The following is a 6,000-nucleotide window of genomic DNA, read 5'->3' as shown; positions in this document are numbered from 1 at the left end:
CTTTTCCCTTGGCTTTGCCTTAACAGGCAGATGCAACCGATACTTTATTTATCCATCTCCAGCACAACACTGAGGTGAAACCCGACTGCAGCACTGTGACTTCCCCATGCTAATCCTCTGGAGCAGCAGAGGCTGGATTCTTGTTGCTGATGCCCTTGTCGAGCACTGGATTATTTTACATAATATTTCTTTAAGCTTTCACCCTCCGTATCCTAGATTAACACCCTTCCTTTCTCCTCCCCCCCCCCCCCACCGCCGCATAAAACCCCAAAATCATCACATATTGCAACCCTTAGCTTCCAGAACCAATAAAAAAATACGCGGCTCCATCGCTCTTCTTCCTTAGCAATGTGCAGACGAGAGAGTTTCGAGTCAGCCAAGCCAGGGCGAAGCGCAGGCAGCCAGACTGCAGCAGCCCCAGCAGCAGCAGAAAGAGCAGCAGCCGCCCAGGTAAATGGAGGGAAAAGCAGGCTCTGTCGAAAGGAGTGTAGCATCATCGGAGCTGTGAGGAAAGACAGTCTCATTTCTTCCAAACAGTGCAGCTTTACGCCTGCAGGAACGGAGAAAAGGGAAGACCCAGAATTAAAAAATAAAAGCCAAAACAGTGTAGAAGAAACAATAACTATAACAAATTGTCGTAACTTTATTTTTCTGGGCTTTCGGGCTTTTCTGGGAGGCTGTCTCTTTTCCTTTCCCTCCCCAAAGTATCCTATGTTGCTGGATGCTACTGTCCAAGAGTGCGGAGTCACAAAGGCTCACTCTCCAAAGCGCAGTGAGACCAGCATCACATGAGAAACCACATGACGCACCCAAATCGGATGCTGATGTGGTCCAGTATTTCACTTGGAGCGGGGGAGGGGGGGGGGGGGGGGGGGAATATCTCGACCGAAACATGCCCCTCTCTAGTGGTTAGAATGAATTTTCCTTTAAAGAAAAAAAAAAAAAAAAAGGCAGCAGCCCAAAATATAAATATCTCCATATCTATCCATCTTCAATGCCAATGCTTCAGGAGGCAGGAGAATGCTGTTCCACAGACACTAGCTGGATGGCAGCAATATTACTTCCAGGCTATGTTATTCTAAACTGATTGCACTTAAGTGAATTCCTGAAAAGCATACTCCATGTCTCCCTAACATGAACAGACTCAGAAAACCATCTCCATTATCATTCCCTGCAATCTGTATCCAAACTTGCATTCTGAATAATTTATTTGAGACTAATAAGCTGTTTGCCAAGACCACTCCTTTACACTCAAAGAGCGACTATAGCAAGAAACACAGAGGCATTCACCATTTCCTCAACTGGTAATTTTAGTAAATGCACTGTTCACAAAATAATCAGGAAAAATTGAGCAGAAGAGTTTTTTCCTCTTTTTCTCGTATGGACACAACAGGGCTCTCTCTGGTTTGCGGATGGTGGCAACCTTTTCCTCACACTGCAGACCCAAAAGCTTTCTGTCCAAGCCAAGAAGCGAGCATTCTTGCCTGCCAATTCCTGCAGAGGTGTCGTGCCACTCTGCTTAATGCAGAAACATCTGGACACCTCTGGCAGCCCCCGAATGAGAGTGTACAACTCTGCAATGCTGGTTACTGTCAGGGCACCAAGCAGTTAACATCCTTGGCTGCTTTTCCATCTTGCCTATAGGAGCATGGAACCGAGGGACTGGTTCATTCCAGAAACAAAAGAAGGAAAGCTGATCTCGATGATCGATGGAATTGCTGCTCACAAAGTTATCATCCAACAAACAGTCAGCGGTTTGTAGCTTGTTTTATGCCTAACATTTGTTCAAGAGACAGAGCAGGTGGCACAGAGTCTTCTGTCCCCTTTGTTTGCAAAAGCTGGGCACCACCTCACAATGCTGCACTCCCTGGCTCTTTACACTGAAACTGTACACAGTGTAGGGGAAATAGAGGAAGAGAGTTGCTGTGAATCAACACAGCTGCTTTGCACAGGATCCCATTGCAATCTCTGAAGTTACATAACGTAATTGAAGCACAGAATTCCCCCGGAAGAGACACGCTTAACCCTTACACAGGGAAGCGCAATCGGAGAAAAACCCAAGTGCTCTTTTGTGCTGATTTCAACCCTCCCAACTTTTCACGTAATAGCGCATTGCAAAAATTTGCACAAGGTAGTTGTAGCTTGTTCTCATTGGCTCCTCTCAGAAAGAGGTTTTGCAATGGGCTGCACCTAGGAGTTGCCTACATTCCACGTAAAATTCAGTAGTGGCATTCAGCCTCAGCAATGCTGCTAGTGTTCAGGAGAGGCGCAGGACTGCACGTGCAGAAATCACAAAATTACTACAGTCATCTGAGGGCATTTTCACCTGTGGGGTTAATAATTTTAGCACTGGCAAATCTTTGATGAAAACTGTAGAGTTATACCCAAATTCTGACTGTAGTTAATCAACATAAAACTGTATTTTCAGATGCAATGTCAGCTAATATGGAGAATCAGGTTATGGATTACTTTCTCAGTCCAAAATACAAACATTACTGAGGCAGGAACTGAGTGTAGCAAAATATACATCCACAGGGCTTTGGATTACAAGATGAGAAGAGCTGTCCTGGTGACCAGTCCCATTGTTTTTAACCTACAACAATCATAACAGCATGGCTCTGAATGGCTTCTAGTCTGTTCCCATTAGTTTCTAAGACAGACCTGCAGCAGCTCATGACTCTGTGAGTCAATGACCTTTCCCACTTGATACCAATAACTCATTTACCTGTTCTGACTTAGAGATATGTTGGAATGGTCATCTGCAGGTAACTTAGTGAAACCCCTGGATATCATCAACACTACATCAGGTCAGATGCAACTTCATCCTGAAAACTCTCAGAGGTGGAGATTCCATAACCTCTTCCAGTGCTGACCTCCTGCCCTGGGAAAATAAATGTGCAGGAAATAAATGTTCTTTCTGTATTTCTTATATAGGCAGCTTTCACTGCACTGATGAATTGCATATATTTTCCTAGATCTGCCACTGAAAGCACAGAGAAGGCACAAAGGAATGAAGGGGCTTTTCATATAAATTTAACCTGGTTCCGCTCAAATTAGTAGCACCTCCAAATTGTTAGAACATTATCATTTAATCTCCAGATGCTTCCATTTCAACTATTAAGCAAAGCAGTAAAATGCTAGTGAACACCCTGATAACAATTCCACTGTTCTACCACGTGTTCCCCATGAGAAACAGGAGGAAACCCAAAGACACCTTGCATATGAAACCTGAACTACACTCAGAAGTCAGAATTAGGGCTGAACCAACATGGTACCTGAAGGATGTTGGTTTATTCAGAATAAACAAGACACATTTTTCAATCAGATAGGGAAAACGGACCCTAGAGTATGTAAATATATATCCACAATCTTGTGAAAAACCTCCTGTGCAGGTACACAAGGTATGTACCTTTAAGGAAGATCCAGGAATATACAGTCATGTTAAGTGCCAGTGAAGAGGGAACTGCAAAAAGAAAGACCAGTCATAATTCCCTCAGAAATGTAAAAAGGTTTAGATGAAGAAAGGCTTTATGTTAGAGACAGCCTTATGCACATATTGCTTGCAAATCTAATTCTTATACTTCAGATAAACTCCTCAACAAGTGCTTTGTTAACAGCATGGGTAATGAGTTTTCTTCCCTCTTCAAACCTCTAACATAGGTACTTTACTCTGTTAGATGTTGTTAGCTCTCAAAGTAACTCACTAGCAGACTCTAGTCTAATTACCTCTAAATTACCTGTCTAATATGACTTTCTCAGTCTAGCTCCAGAACATATTTTTTCCCCTCCAGAGAATGGAGAACTCAAAAGTTGTCCAAAGAGAACAGCAGAGGGTACAGGTAAGAATTTTGTGTTGAGACCATTACTGCTTGTGTTCACATGAAAGCTTTTGGGCTGAAACACATGAAAAAAGCTGGGATTGTCTTGGATGCTGCCTTGTCAAGTCATCAATAAAAATTTTCCCAGGACCAATTTGGTGCCAGAATTTGAAGACCTGTTCTCAAACATTTGATCACAAATCCTGCTGCATATTAGTGCAGCTTTGTGCTGCCTTAGGGATACATGAGCTATGTTGGATTTGATGTAACTGTCCACAGGGGACAAGCCTCAGAGCAAATATTCAGCAGCTGAGTAGACTTTAGATGAACATGAAGAATCAGAACAATATACAGAAAGCTCAAAATAATCTTAATTCATGAGAGCTTAAAGGCTACTGATTTTTTTTGGAGTAATTTTCAGATGCTGTTAAACCAAATACATCTTTATATGGCTAATTTCCTTCTTGGTACAGTACTCCAATGCAACACGAATCCCTGTAAATGTGATGTATTGAATACCACTAAAAGAAAACTTTGGGTTTGGAAAATGAAATCTTTAGGGTGTCAGCTTTTCCTTTTGGGAGGAGTCCCACTTCAGGTCTTAGTCCCTGAAGTCAAAGAAGCAGAACTTCACCTTGATTAAGCATAGCACAGGCACTGCAGAGACTGGGCAGAAAAAACAGAACCAACCATAAATTAAGGTTTTTCCTTATTATACTCAAAAGCTGTTACCCCTGAGTAGCACTAAACAGTGCCACCTAGGAAGTAGGAACTGAAAAATAACAGACACTTGGAGAAATGCTATGTTTTCAATTAGAGTAGAATGCCACTAGCACACTCCTGTATATCAGTAAAATGTGGAGTTGTTAATTTGATGGGAACATATAATCACAAGGAATGGTCCAGTTGAATACTTGATAGTTCTCAGCAAGAAACAGGCTTTGGGGTTCAATTTTCAATGACCTTTCTCTCTGTAATCTGCAGATGGAGAAAGAATTATCATTAGGCTTGAGGTTTCAACCCAAAAGCCAGGCAAAACTTGACGTTACACTGAACTTTAAACCTCAAAGCAAACTTCAAGCGTGCAATACTTATGGACTCAAATCAAAACAAACATATGTCAGTGAGCAAAAACCACAGAGCTGCACATGGGCCTAAGTACTGAGCCATACTGGCTACTGGCCAGGGCATGAAGAACCCTACTCATCACACAAAACATCAGCAGTTTAGTGATCACAGGGTAAGGCTAGACACACACTGCTGTAGTTTAGAGACACTTAGGTCAATGTCATCTGAGAGCTCAAGTCCCAAAAGCAGTTTATCTACATTGTACCTCTTCAGTAAGGTAAGATATCTTTTGAGTTTTGTGTGATTACAGCTAAACTCCATTGCTACTTGATGGGCTTCTACAAAGGCATCTTCTGGCATCTTCTTGCTAAGCTGTAGGGTGTCTGGGATGGAGATCTAACTACCTCCTCATAAAAACAGACACACTTTAGTTTTCCAAACAGTTAAAAAATAACCACAATTCCACCTTTTTAGTATAATTTTCAGTAAAATACACTAGAATCTGCCTACACCATCTAAGTGAATACATGTGAAAAAAATACGGAAATGGTGTTTCTGCATTTTCAGCACAGAAACACTCATGACAAGAAACTGGTAAAGCATCACAGTTCTTCACTTTTCTCTTGCAGTCATCTGAAACCAGAACAGTTTATTTGAATTCACTGACTACGCAATACTACCCTTGGAAAAATTTCCCAAGTTAATTCAATTTTCTATGTATGTGTGATGGACAGTTTATTGCAATTACCTTCTCAAAGTTTCAGGTATTTCAGCATTGGCCACACATGCTTGTATTTGCCAGCTCTTTAATAATATTTTAGAACCTGGTTCCAGTGTGAGTACAAATGCTATCTTTAAAATTTGAGTGATGTTTTCTCTATATTTACCCACGTTTGATTGTTGTATGCTAGAAAATGCCTACATACTTTAAAAGACTGAGTCTATGTAACTTAAGCCTTTTCTTGTTGGAACTCTGCAAACTGTGTGAGAAAGAACACTTCAGCAGCAGTGCTGGATGGGAGCAGAAATAGGGTAGTTAACTGTGCAGAATGTGGTACATTGTTGTAAATGCAACCAAATGATAAACAACACTGAAAAACATACAAGTTTCTCT

The 6,000-nt window shown here is 41.5% G+C and overlaps 1 long non-coding RNA gene across 1 annotated transcript in view; it reads right to left on the bottom strand.

Annotated features, from left to right (window-relative positions):
• Positions 1-246: 246 nt before the first annotated feature.
• The window catches only part of LOC136293072 (uncharacterized), a 54,114-nt gene continuing 48,360 nt past the window's right edge, over positions 247-6,000 (bottom strand). The window contains exon 5 of the long non-coding RNA XR_010722078.1: positions 247-550. This is a non-coding gene — a long non-coding RNA (uncharacterized lncRNA). The remainder of the gene's footprint in view (positions 551-6,000) is intronic.

Source organism: Chamaea fasciata, unplaced genomic scaffold (assembly GCF_029207755.1).
Source record: "Chamaea fasciata isolate MVZ Bird 193981 ecotype frontalis unplaced genomic scaffold, bChaFas1.0.hap1 SCAF_1, whole genome shotgun sequence".
NCBI lineage: Eukaryota > Metazoa > Chordata > Aves > Passeriformes > Sylviidae > Chamaea > Chamaea fasciata.
The sequence above is the reverse complement of the archived record's forward strand: the minus strand, read 5'-3'. Positions and strand labels throughout refer to the sequence as shown.